General features: G+C 44.8%; 1 long non-coding RNA gene across 1 annotated transcript in view; it reads left to right on the top strand.

Annotated features, from left to right (window-relative positions):
• LOC310755762 overlaps positions 1-15,128 on the top strand; it is a 1,619,227-nt gene that overhangs the window by 1,554,871 nt on the left and 49,228 nt on the right. The window lies entirely within an intron of this gene.

Consider the following 15,128-nt stretch of genomic DNA (forward strand, 5'->3'; position numbering starts at 1 on the left):
CAGGATCTGTGCAGGCAATCTGACTGGTATTTCATATTCAATGTACAAACATGCATAGTAACTAAATCTGAAAAAGCGTTGCACGGAAATGCATTTCATTAAGATGATTTTTCTAACTTGCTTTTTTTTTTTAATGGAGGAAGCCGCCAGTATAATTGCCAGCTGCCGTTATAATTGAACCCCACCCCCACCGCCGATTCATTTTCTGTGAAACAAAAGTGCCTGTTTTCCTTTGGCCAAATGCTGGTGGTTATGAAATGGTTTTAATGATTTGAGTACAAGGGACTGTGAAGTGGCTACTGCTGGAGACCAATTGGACCAAGGTGAAGCAACGTGGCTTTGTGATAACCTTCTGGGAAGTTTTAAATTCTCCTCGTCTAAAGTCAGGAATCTGAAGAATATCTGAAGGAGCGTCTCCACCCCCATCGTTCTACCCGGACACTGAGGTCCAGCGCCAAGGGCCTTCTGGCGGTTCCCTCACTGCGAGAAGCCAAGTTATAGGGAATCAGGCAGAGGGCCTTCTCGGTAGTGGTGGAACGCCCTCCCACCAGATGTCAAAGAGAAGAACAACTACCAGACTTTTAGAAGACATCTGAAGGCAGCCCTGTTTAGGGAAGCTTTTAAGGTTTAATGCATTATTGTATTTTAATATTGTGTTGGAAGCAGCCCAGAGTGGCTGGGGAAACCCAGCCAGATGGGCAGGGTATGTATATATGTATAAATAATACAATACAATACAATACAATACAATACAATACAATACAATACAATACAATACAATACAATAATCCACTCAAAGTCAAGCATAGCTGCATCCCACTGATTTCAAGAGGAGTTCCCAAGACCAAATCAGGAAAAAAACACTGAAGAATTGTGAACCTTTTCAGAGGCATGAAGTGATTTTTTTTTGTAGGAGAACCGTTAGGGCTGGAGGCACCAGCTTGTGAGTGATCACGTGAGCATCTTGTGCCTCCATCCCTAAGACAGACAGAAGAAGCTTCACGGGTTTGGGGAAGGAGATGCCAGGCCTCTGACAATAAGCTGGAGTCCTCCTGCCTCCTCCCCAGGTGGGCTTTGGGAAGGTGGTGGAAGGGCTCTTGGATCCATCCGAGCATCGCACCTCCCTCCCTATGCTGGGCAGAAGCTTCCTGGGCTTTGGGAAGGAGCTGCCAGCAGGAAAATTTAGGGGACTAGCCTAGTTCTCCTGGTCCACTGACCGCACACCACTGCACCTCTTTGCTTTTTTAAAAATGGGAATGCAGCTATGATGTGCTATAGCAAGTCAAACAACTGGGTCCACTTCTTCTTTGGCAATCACTTGTAGTCGAGTAAGATTGTCCTCCATGAATACGGTCTTAACAGTGAGTCTGTAAGTGACTGTGGAGGCCAATTCTGGATCCACACATCCTTCCACAGTGGGGACATTGGTTTCCAGGCAGGAGCTGAGGGTTTGCCAAGCGTGTCTTCCTCTTAGCACATTTCTCCCTTCCGTCCTGAGTTTGAGCATCTTCAAAGTCCATGACACCTTTAGTAAAGGCTGTTCTCCAACTGGAGCTCTCGCAGGTGAGTGTTTCCCAGTTGTCGGTGTTTATACTACTTTTTTTATAGATTTGCCTTGAGAGAGTCTTTAAACCCTCCCACCAGATGTCAAGGAAATAAACAACTATCTGACTTTTAGAAGACATCTGATGGCAGCCCTGTTTAGGGAAGTTTTTAATGTTTGATGTTTTAATATTCTGTTGGGAACCACCCAGTTGTCGGTGTTTATACTACATTTTTTTTTAGATTTGCCTCGAGGGAGTCTTTAAACCTCTTTTGTTGACCACAAGCATTACGCTTTCTATTTTTAAGTTTGGAATAGAGTAGTTGCTTTGGAAGACGATCATCAGGCATCCGCACACGACCAGCCCAAACTTAAGCCAGTATAGTCTACACCAGGCATAGGCAACCTCGCCCTCCAGATGTTTTGGGACTACAACTCCCATCATCCCTAGCTGACAGGACCAGTGGCCAGGGATGATGGGAGTTGTAGTCCCAAAACATCTGGAGGGCCAAGTTTGCCTATGCCTGGTCTACACTAACAGGCAGCTGCTTACCAAGGTTGCAGGCAGAAGTTTTCCCCAGTTCCACCTGGGACTGCATGCAAAGCATCTTATCAGTCACCACTAAGACCCCTGGGGAATGAGTGGTGAGGAATCTCTGCTGCGGGATCTCACTGTCGGCCTGGCTCGCACATCTGGCAGTTCGTTGCACTGCCAGGATGATGTGCGCACCAAGTCGACCCTCTGGCTTTGAAAGCACAGCACGGTTTCAAAATCGGCAGCACCCTGTTGGTGAGCAGTGAAAAAGTCTGCCCGAATGCACTGTTACCCGAAACCCCTTCTGTCCCACAAAGCGCTCATTCTCAGCCCTTCTGGCTCCGGCTGACGGTTAATGAGGAGACCAACCTCCTTTTGTCTTTGGAAAGAAAAAAATATATATCTTAAAGTGATTAATAAGAGTTTCTCACTGCACTTTTAAGAGCCAACAAAACAGAATCTTGTCAGCGCAATCAAAGCAAACATTCAATGATTGATGGAAATTCAATGGCTTTAACTTTGGCTTTCAGGATCGCCTTTCAGGGGTCCCTGAACAAGAAAGCCCTGGGGGTCCCTGCGATTATCATGCTAAAAGCCCACTCTGTGCCTGCCAATAATTAGATTTCTATATGCATTGCCTTTCCTGGGCTTCAATGTGCAACATGGGGAGCTGCTCTTTTGCGGGTCTCGAGGAGCGAGGCTCCCTTTCGGTCTCCCTTAAGCGTGGAATCGGGATTTCGCACCCGGGCACGGACAATGGCTCTGTGCGCTGTTGTGTGGCACATGCTCAGCTCTGTGCGCTATTGTTCTCCCCCCCCCCCCTCAATAAGGCAAGGCTCACGGGCAGCAAGACTTTTAAGGCCATCTGTTACCTCGTTGCCAACAGAACGTTCTCACATTGTCCACAGCTGCCCAGAGCGAGGGGAGTGGCAGCTCAGAGAGCCATGGCTCTGGACAGCTCCTGGAGAAGCGTTTTGTGCTCTGTGCAGCCCGCCTCTGCGAGGGAAAGAGGCTCTTTTTAAGGCCAGCCAATGTGAAACGGTCCTTGCTCCTGCCAACCTGGCAGTTCGAAAGCAGGTCAAAGTGCAAGTAGATAAATAGGTACCACTCCAGCGGGAAGGTAAACGGCGTTTCCGTGTACTGCTCTGGTTTGCCAGAAGCGGCTTAGTCATGCTGGCCACATGACCCGGAAGCTGTACGCCGGCTCCCTCGGCCAATAAAGCAAGATGAGCGCTGCAACCCCAGAGTCGGTCACGACTGGACCTTATGGTCAAGGGTCCCTTTACCTTTACTGTGAAATGGAGAGCGTGGGTCAAGGTGGAGTTCCTGCGGTCCCTCCTTGCATCCTGGGCAGTAGAAACAGCTATACTGTGGTACCTCAGCATACAGACGTTTCAGGTTACATACGCTTCAGGTTACAGACTCCGCTAACCCAGAAATAATGCTTCAGATTAAGAACTTTGCTTCAGGATGAGAACAGAAATTGTGCTCCGGCGGGGCGGCAGCAGCAGGAGGCCCCATTAGCTAAAGTGGTGCTTCACGTTAAGAACAGTTTCAGGTTAAGAACAGAACAAATTAAGTTCTTAACCTGAGGTACCACTGTGTTCAGACTGAACTGCTTGCTGAGGAGCGTAGAATCATAGAATTGGAAGGGATCCTGAAAAATATGCAGCTGTCCCATACGGGGATTAAACCTGCAACCTTGGCATTATGCTCTAACCAGCTGAGCTGTCCAGGCTTTTTCAGACAATATGAGGATAACCGAAAGATATTCTAAGCTAAGCTGGAGTGACCTCTCTGTCAGCAAAGGGCAAGGTAACACCAATTGCCCTATAGCTCGGAGACAAAGTTTTTAGGCATATACCGGTACATATACAGTGGTACACTCCGCTAACCCAGAAATAGTGCTTCAGGCTAAGAACTTTGCTTCAGGATAAGAACAGAAATCGGGCTCTGGCAGTGCGGCGACAGCAGGAGGCCCCATTAGCTAAAGTGGTACCTCAGGTTAAGAACAGTTTCAGGTTAAGAACAGACCTCTGGAACGAATTAAGTACTTAACCCGAGGTACCACTGTATATAAATTTATGCTTTTCAGGTTTATACATTTCACTAATTTTACAATCATTTCAACATTTCAAAACTTGACTTCCCTCCCCCTCTTTCTGTGGTTCCTTAAATTTATTTTTAATATCTTCCGCATATCCAAATTAACTTCATTTGCTCATTTATTCATCTCCTTTAAATATGTACTCTTATCAAACTGCAGGTTATTACAATAAACACTCACACACAGACCCACAATCGCCCCAACGGAGAAAAGGGCGGCAAGTTCAATATGCCCTGTTTTTAATGTTTGGTGTTTTATTGTGCTTTTAATATTCTGTTGGGAGCTGCCCAGAGTGGCTGGGGAGGCCTGCCCAGATGGGTGGGGTATAAGTAAAAATAAAACAAAAATAAAATAAAAATAAATAAATAAATAAAACAACTGATAACAATTTTAAGGCAAATAGAAAGCCAGGCATAGAAGAATCGTATCAATTAAGCAAATTGTTCTGTAAAAGTACGGCAGGAGTAGGGAAACTGTACCCCACTCAGATGTTGCTGGGCTCCATCACTACAACCATCTGGCCACAAAAGGGCAACAGTCATTTTGGTGACTGTAACCTAGTTGGAGGAGCCATTTGGCACCTAGCTTATATATACGAGTTTCTTTTTTCTTTAAAATTAAATTTTCTGTTTTACAATTTCAAATAAACGTTTTACAAGCTTTGAAATATCCCATGACTTTCCTTCTTCTCTTTCCATGGTTCATTTTGCATATCTTGCATCCCTGCATATTTTACAAAAACCATTCCAATCAATTTCCCACTATTCCATCCATCAATAATTATTAACTCTGTTGAATTTATCTTAATGTTGCCAGTGTTTTCAGCTGTACACCGTTATTTTCCATATTACTCAATAAACGTTTTTCAATCTTCTTTAAACGTATGCTCTTCTTGCTCTCTTATGCTGTATGTTAAATCTGCAAGTTGTGCATTTTCTGTCAACTTAAGCTGCCATTCCTCTTTAGTTGGGAGCTCGCTCACTTTCCATTTGGGGGCTAACAAAACACGGGCCACAGTTGTTGCGTACATGAATAACGTTTTTTGATACAGTGGTACCTCAGGTTACATACGCTTCAGGTTACATACTCCACTAACCCAGAAATAGTGCTTCAGGTTAAGAACTTTGCTTCAGGTTGAGAACAGAAATTGTGCTCCAGCAGCGCAGCAGCAGCAGGAGGCTCCATTAGCTAAAGTGGTGCTTCAGGTTACGAACAGTTTCAAGTTAAGTACGGACCTACGGAACGAATTAAGCACTTAACCCGAGGTACCACTGTACCTGGGGATTTCAGTCTGGGTTATCCCCAGCAGAAAGGACTCTGTTTTTTTTGGGGGGGGGGAAGTAATTTTAAACATTTTTTTCAGTTCATAATAAATCATTTCCCAATACTCTTTTACCTTTTTACGTGTCCATATACATACGAGTTTCTAATACTGCCTCCTGCCATTTTCACATGTGAAAATAGGTTTTTATTATTATTTTTACACAGATATTTGGTTCACAGCATAATGTGGAAGACAGTTCTTTTCACATGCTAGAGAATCAAACAAAACTCTCCCCCATGCAAGTAGTAGTATAACTTGAGATGAGATGTGTTAATTGTCATTACCAATCAAATATATTCAGATTCAAAGTGGCATTGCAAGTCAGCTGCAGCATTCATTCAAACATTAAATACTTTTGCATGGCAGTGATAACAGTGTTAAATTTTCATCACCGTTACAGGCCAGTTTTCCAGTGCTTTGCTTCGGTCAATTCGTTTAACCATTTCTGAGGTTGATCACTTAAATACACTTGTGCTCCAAAAATGAGATGGCACACGTCAGCCTTTGTGAGCCCAGATTTTAACTTGTAACTAGCTTTTATTAGGGACGCGGGTGGTGCTGTGGGGTAAACCACAGAGCCTAGGACTTGCCGATCAGAAGGTCGGCGGTTCGAATCCCCGCGATGGGGTGAGCTCCCATTGCTTGGTCCCTGCTCCTGCCAACCTAGCAGTCCGAAAGCAAGTCATAGTGCAAGTAGATAAATAGGTACCGCTCGGGCGGGAAGGTAAACGGCGTTTCCGTGCACTGCTCTGCTTCGCCAGAAGCGGCCTAGTCCTGCTGGACACATGACCTGGAAACTGTATGCCGGCTCCCTTGGTCAATAAAGCGAGATGAGCGCCGCAACCCCAGAGTCGGTCACGACTGGACTTAATGGTCAGGGGTCCCTTTACCCTTAATTTTAGCGTTTATTGGCATAAGCTAAAACAGTAAAATCATACAAACTCATCCAAGTACATTGATCACCCAAACACATACAATATATAAAAAAAGACTAGATAACCACCACTGAATAAATCAGGCAATTTTAGATTTAGCTTTAATGATCTCGGCTAAGCACCCCGAAATAATCTTGGTAGTTTCTAGAGTACCATCCCTCAACAAATATTGAATTACAGACTCTTTGCAAATTGATATTCTGAGCTGTAAGGGAGTCACGAGGAGATCTCTGCAGTGGGTGTTGAGAAGACGGCAATCCAAAATTATGTGATGCATTGTTTCTTGTGAACCCAGATGTTGCTGAACAACTCCCATCATCCTTGGCCATTCGCCATGGTCAGAAACATCTGGAGGGTGCACTGTCGGGGAAGGCTGAAACAAATAGCGGTTCAGAAGGGATGGGAATTTTTGTTTCTCTATTATGGGGGACTTAAAAGGTAAAGGACCTGACCATTAGGTCCAGTTGCGGACGACTCTAGGGTTGCGGTGCTCATCTCGCTTTATTGGCCGAGGGAGCCGGCGTACAGCTTCCGGGTCATGTGGCCAGCATGACTAAGCCGCTTCTGGCGAACCAGAGCAGCGCACGGAAACGCCATTTACCTTCCCACCGGAGCAGTACCTATTTATCTACTTGCACTTTGACGTGCTTTTGAACTGCTAGGTGGACAGGAGCTGGGACCGAGCAACGGGAGCTCACCCTGTTGCGGGGATTTGAACCGCCGACCTTCTGATTGGCAAGTCCTAGGTTCTGTGGTTTAACCCACAGTGTCCCACTATGGTGGACTTAGGTTACCGTAATTTTAATATGTCGCACAAAAATAATTTTGCGATTGCCAGCCTTAGGAGGAAGGAGGGAGCTGGCATTAAGATCTTGTGCTAACAAAGGGAGCATGGTGATCTCTGAAGCTCGATTCGAGACAATTATGCCGCCGCTCAGAGCAAAACGTCGGCTGAATGTATCTGACCCGACCTCATTTTGGAATCAAAAGCTACATGCAAATAGTCTTTTAAAAGGTCTGATCGCAGGCACAATATCGGGAGTCGAAATGCCAAAGTTCCTCCTTTGTTCCGAATCAGTCAGGGAAGCAGAAAGGAAAGGATGTTGGGAGGATGCTGACACCATGATGAAGTGACCCCCCGGGAGGGTTCATTCAGCCCCAACGTACTCTGCACTCAAAACCAGCCCATCTGCTGCCATTAGAAGCCATTGAGGCACTTGATCTCTGAACCGCTCTTTCTACCACCAGCAAACTCACAGCCCATTCCCCCCTTCCCCAGTGGACATCCACATCCACAGCTAGTTGGGTTTGTCAGTGGGCCATTTTCCCTAACTGCAGGCCTAGTGAAAATGGGAGCCGACTTTAGAGGGCAGGAGGACCCCAGTGCGGGTTTATATTTTACGAACATCTGAAAACGCCACAACTACCTGAAAATGATTGATAGATGGTATTTAACTTTGTGTAGACTTGCTAAAAGGGATGCGGGTGGCGCTGTGGGTTAAACCACAGAGCCTAGGACTTGTCGATCAGAAGGTCGGTGGTTCGAATCCTCATGACGGGGTGAGCTCCCGTTGCTCGGTCCCTGCTCCTGCCAACCTAGCAGTTCGAAAGCACATCAAAGTGCAAGTAGATAAATAGGTACCGCTCTGGCAGGAAGGTAAATGGCGTTTCCGTGCACTGCTCTGGTTCGCCAGAATAGGCTTAGTCATGCTGGCCACATGACCTGGAAGCTGTACGCCGGCTCCCTCGGCCATTAAAGCGAGATGAGCTACACAACCCCAGAGTCGGTCACGACTAGACCTAATGGTCAGGGGTCCCTTTACCTTTACCTTTAGAGTTGCTAAAATGTGTAAGTCCAAATCAGGTAAGTGCTGGAGATGAAATGAGGTTGAGGGTATGTTCTATCATATGTGGTAGACTTCTAGCAGGGTAAAAAGAGTATTGGGAAACGATATATAATGAATTGAAAAAAATGTTTGAAAGTACCTTTCCAAAAAACCAGAGTCCTTTCTGTTGGGGATAATTCAAAGGGAAATTCCCAGGTGTTAAAAAATATTATTGATGTATGCTACTACCACGGCCCATGTTTTGTGAGCCCCAAAATGGAAAATGAGTGAGGTCCCAACCAAGGAAGAATGGCAACTTAAACTGATGGAATATGTGCAGCTTGCAGATTTAACATATAGAATAAGAGAAAAAGAAGAACATATGTTTAAAGAAGACTGCAAAATGTTTACTGGATATATGGGTGAAAATTGTGTTCGTTTGAAAATGCTGGCAGCACTAAGATAAATTCAACAGTGTAAATAAGTTTTGGTGGATGCAACAATGGATTACTGAATGGTTTAGTTCATGTAAAATATGCCGGGATGTAATGTATAATATGCAAAATGAACCATGGAAAGAGAAGAAGGGAAGTCATTGAATTAAGGTTGTTTAAATGAATATTTTGAAATGCAAATTAGAAAAGTAAAAATTATATATATATATGATATAAATATATATGAAAACACCACAACACAGGAAATGCTTTTTAAAATACAGAACAATTCTTATTTCTGCATGGCACTGGGGCTCCCGCTGCCCACATCCCAGCCTATTTCATGAAATCACAGCCTGCCTTTCTCAAGCTGCTGTGATTGCATTATCCCAGCTTGCAAACTCCATGGTGCAAACATAACCAAGGCCACGGTTTAGTTTGGCTTCCGTGTGTTGAAAGATAATAAATGGGGCTGTGCACTCCTCCTCTACGCAGAGTCAATTTAAAAATGGCACGGCTCCACAAATCAGCTTGATTCACGTCTGAACCACCAAGCCATGGCTGGTCATCGTCTTTCAGTTTCGCATGGGAAAACAGCTTCAAACTATAGGCCTTTTTGTCCTAACTCGGAAGGCAAGCACATAACCTAGTTGCTGGTTTGGATGGGGGCGTAAACTAGAGTTTGCCAGAACCAGGAAAGAACAAATTGGATTACATCCAATGGTGTTGTGCACCTGATCACAAGGTTAGCAAAAGACAGGAGCAATTTCAGCAACTCCCTCTCCCCCCTTGCAGCCCCCCACCTCCCCTAAATCTGCTCTGAAGGAGGCTCCCCCAAGCAAATTTATAGGGGGCATACAGGGGACTGGACTGCAAGGGGAAGAGGGAGTCACTAAAAAAAAAAATCCCCTACGTTTTGGGGATGCAAGTCTTACCCATCGGCACAGTGACACCACTGGATTTAGCCCACTGAAACTTGAGTTGCAAACCCACACTACATCTCCAATCCTGCAAACCATGGTTTACATTAGGACCAGAACATCATGGGTAAAACAACCCACGACTGGAAGATTCACTTATTAGCTATTGTATTAAGCATTTCAACGAGGGGCGGGGGAGTGAAGAAAATTTGCAGCTCTCTGAATAATTTGTTTTAGAAAGGTAAACTAGGCTTTTTCATGCAGAGGGACGGACTGATCCCTGATGAACCCCCCCAGGGATCAAAGTTTAGAAAGGGTACATGAACATTCTTAGTTCTTGAAAAAATACATTTCAGGGGGTGGGCTGTCACAGCCACCTTTTGGTACCACTGATCACAGCAGGGGACCTATGTAGGCATCTGCATTTTGTTTTCAAAGGGCAATTTTTGCCTTGGGGGGCAGCCCACAAAAAACTTTGGAGAGCTCACATGCATCACATGGGCTGCAGGTTAACCCCTGCTTTAGGGACATAGGAAGCAGCATTATACAGAGTCAGACCATGTGGCCCACTATTATTTCACCAGGGTTTCAGAAAGAAGTCTTTCATGTGGCCAGCATGACTAAGCCGCTTCTGGCGAACCAGAGCAGCGCACGGAAACGCCGTTTACCTTCCCGCCAGAGCGGTTCCTATTTATCTACTTGCACTTTGACGTGCTTTTGAGCTGCTAGGTTGGCAGGAGCTGGGACCGAGCAATGGGAGCTCACCTAGTTGCGGGGATTTGAACCGCCGACCTTCTGATCGGCAAGACCTAGGTTCTGTGGTTTAACCCACAGTGCCACCTGTGTCCCTTTCCCATCCAATTTAGGGGTGCCCAAATTTGAACTCAGGAGCAACCACAGGCAAACTACCTTGTCTGCCCTAAAGCCCTTGTTTAAAGTTTATGATCTGTGTAATAAACTAGTGGCTCTTCTCTTTTCACTTGTGGCAAATTCCAGGCAGTAGGTTTACTTGTTTACTGCTGCAAAAGCAAAAAAGCATCACAGCACCCCAAAAGCAACCATTTATTGTGGCAACACTTTTGTAGACTAGAGCCCACATAACATCAAATGTCACACGCTTCTTGTGTGTGCCATTAATATTTTTGTTAATAGGTTGCTTGATTGGAAACCATTATTATTTAAAAAAAGAGGGACACAAACATTCGGTGCCAATCTTTTATTAACAGATGATGTAAACAAAACAAATTCAGATCAGTGTCTCACCAAAGAGCAGACAATACAGATTCAGATCCACACACATTTTCTTCGGTCTAAATTCACACAAGAGGAAAACAAACAGACGGATTGATAGAAACACAAGGAAACCCGGCAGCTCTCCAAAGTATGAAAACAGGGTCCCTTAAAAAAAGAGGAGACAAGAGGTTTCTTTTTAGCACATCACCTGTGCAGCATCATGGAAAGAAAGATGTACAGAGAACTCTTAAAACCGATTCTGACGGCTTGTAGGACTTGGGAGCCGTGCAGGTTAAAATTCTGTTTCATAAATCACTTTGAATATTCTGAAGGATTGCCCCATATCATCTTAGTACTTCTCACAACACTCCTGTAATACAGAATGGTATTCTCATCCCCACCTTATATAGAAGATAAGCAGAGGGTGAAAAGATGCCACCCAGCGAGTCCTGGGTGTCTCAGCTCAGACTCGTGAGTCCTAGTTCCCACCGAGAGGAGCTGTTCATGAACACTTCAGACTGAAGGCAGAAGGCTTCTTTCATGGAAAAAGATATTTGTGCACATAGAAAGGAAAGGGGTTCTAGCCCAGCCTGCTCACAGGTACGTACAAAACTAGAATTGGCCCCTCTCCCATGGAAAATGACCCTGTTATGTAATCTGCCACCTGCAGTCTGATGTTCAGGAACATTTTGACTGCCTCACCTGTAACCTGTGAAAGCTAAGCATTAGTCACTACCCTGATTCTGGATCTCTGGGATGTGATAAAGCGGAATCTCACTTAAATGCTGAAAACCCAAGAATGCCCACATGTAGGACAGCCGCCCCAAGGCCCCCAAAAGCAGGTCAGACGTTTGGAATAATTTACAACAGCTATACACTGCGGTGGCAACTCAGATGTGCTCACATGGAACAGCAGGTTTCTAAAATCAGAGTATGACCACCAGCCTGACATTAAAAACCCCCAAAAAACTCTTAAGCCACCCTTGTGAAACTGGATTCCACCCAGGGGAAGGTGTGGTTGAGTTATCATTCCATCTAAGCACTCGAAGCTGTTTCAGAGCACACATTCAATGATGAACACATTCATGTTTCAACCATGTCTTGACAGCACCCATCCAAAGGGTATGATGTGGTTAAAAACGAGACATGTCATTTTACCTTTTCACCTTTCAGCTATGAGCTATCTGAGGGTTTCAGAGACCATTGAGAAAGAGATAAGAGATATAGAGAGGACGAAAGAGAGAGAGAAAGAGAAAGAGACCTACAACCACAACTGACTTATTAGGGATAGTTACAGATAGGTAGCCGTGTTGGTCTGCCATAGTCAAAACAAAAAAATTTTTTTTCCTTCCAGTAGCACCTTAAAGACCAACTAAGTTAGTTCTTGGTATGAGCTTTCGTGTGCATGCACACTTCTTCAGATAGTGTGTATCTGAAGAAGTGTGCATGCACACGAAAGCTCATACCAAGAACTAACTTAGTTGGTCTTTAAGGTGCTACTGGAAGGAAATTATTTTTTTTTGTTTTTATTAGGGATAGTTACTCTGGCTTAGAGGGAAATCCTGCACATGCTAACTCAGAATTAAGCTCCATTAAAAAGAACGGAACTTCATCCCAGGTTGCAAGACTGTACCCTACCTTAAAATTTTGGTATGTAAAAGAGTGACAGTGGCAATAGTCTTGCAGCCACAGCTATAAGCCGACTTCCCAGGTTAAGGGGCTATAATTGGAGGCTACATTCCAGCTTATTATAATTTAGAACTATAACAATATCAGACCTATTTCTACAATTTTGGTTAAAATGGAGGGGGGCATTCTTTTATGGAAAGTAGTCTCCAGGAGTTAGTTGTGGAGAAGAGGACATGGTGACAAGTGAGCAAATGTAAGCAAGGACGTAGACTGTATCACAGGGAAGTGGAGACCTGTGGCCCTCTGAAAGCTGCTGGAATATAGCTTCCATCATCCCTGATCACTAGTCACATTGGGGGTGAAAGTCCAGCCTCACTGGTATTTGCTTTGGCCACATAGTTGCTCTTTCCTCACTAGGAGGACCCCAGACTAGGGTTTTAACACATGCCCTTGAACTTTTGAAGGCCAGAACGACAGTTCTTTGGCTCGCATCTCTCTCTCTCTCTCAAAAGACATGCCATCAGAAACATGGGGTGTATCCTGGAAAAGGCTGGTTAACTGCTCCATGCCTCTCCTACATAACCCCAGCTTGAAAGCACAATTCTGGCTATGCACAGACCATGGTGGCCAACAACCATCTCTCAGGAAGAAAATGGAGCGATCGTGAGAGCGGAGGGAACTGCATGCACTATGCCAAGGGCACTGAGTTTTCAAAATAAGCAGTGCACGCACACAAGGCCTTGAGACACCATCCTTGCCCTATGAGCAGTCACCACTTGCATGCTCTAATTGTTTCTGTACGCCTTCTATGTTTCAACTAATTAACCTGAAGACAAATTCAAAGACAATCAAGTACAGTGGTTAGGGACTTTTGGATGACGCAAACTGAACATGCGGACAGCACGCACACCTTCTGAAAGATAGCACTTTCCCCCCCTGCTCCGCGAGAAGGAAAGCATTGCAAGGTAGAATAGCTCACGTTTAAAGACAGCCATTTTAGAAGTGTGTGCATTTGGAAAAACAAAAAGACACAATCTAGAATGCAAATACCTCAAGCAACATATATATAAATACCTGAGAAAGATGTAGTGCTGGTACCGGAGAGCAAACAAACGAGAGATCTCATTTGCAACGGGGAACGGCATGGCGAGACAGTTTGCACTCGAAAGGGAGTAGAATTTTTCTAAAATTTACCTGACATAGCGTAAACGGTTAACCTTTCGGAGGAACTCTTATAAAGGGCCACGGGGCTGAAACTCCCAGCGCCCCATCTGGAATGCTTACTCCAACTTGTGTGTTGGTATCACGCTGCTGAGAATTTTCCTGCCATCAACAGAAAGGGCAGAGGGAAGGAAATGCTTATTCTATATATTTTTTTTTTAATAATTTTTATTAACTGGCCAATCACATCAAATTAAATCACATCACATAAATTCCAAATTACAAAGCCAAATTTTTAAATTTTGTTGGGGGAACCCATACTTCAAGATCCAAAGGGGGATTCAGATCATCTTCTTATTACTGCGTTAATGTCCAAATCAGTCCCAATCAGTCCAGACAAAGTTCATAATTCTATCCAGTCTTATCTTGGTGTTTCCACATCATATCTTGTTCATATAATTTCTATTTTTCCTTTACGATCTCTTCTGTTAGTCTCCTTAAGCCGATAAGCAAAATAATAATCCTGTGTGGATTTCCCGTTCCTCCACTAAGTCCAGATGGTTTCCATATATCTCCTTCGTAGATAACATCGCTCTTTCCATCATAAATTTGGCATTTGTCGCTCTTAAGTCCCACCGAGAAGTTGATCCACGATATGTAAACAACTCTATTTCTCTCTTTCTCCTCCCAGACCCAAGCGCTCCAACAATGCCTCCCAAAATGGCGACGGCATTTTTAACTGCGTCATTCCAAAACTCTTAGCTTTCCAGCTTCATCTTGAAACATTGCTTTGGTTCGAAAGTTTATCTCCACACAGCCTTAAATCCACAGCTTAAGTCCTTAGTTTCTGACTCATTAGGGGAGGGGATTCTTGTTAAATCACATAAGAAAAAGGAAGGCAGGTTTTTCCCCCCCTCCCCCCTCAGTCATACCGTATCTTGATGTATCTTCTCATATTTTATTCTTGTCTTGTTATCAGAGATCTCTTCTGTCAGCAGTCTTTACTCCCCTTTTTCCTTGAAGCATGTGCAATTTATCTCATCCAAATTGTTTCTTTTGAAGATGCTTGCAACTAGCGGCGCGAATCAGGGACGGCGTCCAGGAGTGCCGGAATCCCACAGGAGGGCTTTGTGCCTAGTGCCCCCATCCCCACAAATTCGGGGGTGGTATAGGGCACAGCAGGCAAGGGCCGTCCCCCCCACAATCCTGGGGGGGGGGGTTAAGGAGGCTAATTACCCCCATCATAGCCTCCAAATTACCTCGTGTGGGTCGGAGAGATGTTATTGTCAGCCATCTTCCGATGCGCCACCTAGTGGCCCCCGGAAATGCTTCTTCTAAGGACCCAAGGTAACTCAACCTACATGCCACTTACAGAGGCGGAAGAGGGGGGCTGTGTCTGCAGCAGCGCTCACCCCGCGTCTATAACCAAAGCACCCCGCTTCGCTCAATGCGTAAAAACTAATGCAGCAAATCTGAATCAG

This window comes from Podarcis filfolensis, assembly GCF_964270895.1.
Source record: "Podarcis filfolensis genome assembly, chromosome: 2".
In the NCBI taxonomy this organism is placed as follows: Eukaryota; Metazoa; Chordata; class Lepidosauria; order Squamata; family Lacertidae; genus Podarcis; species Podarcis filfolensis.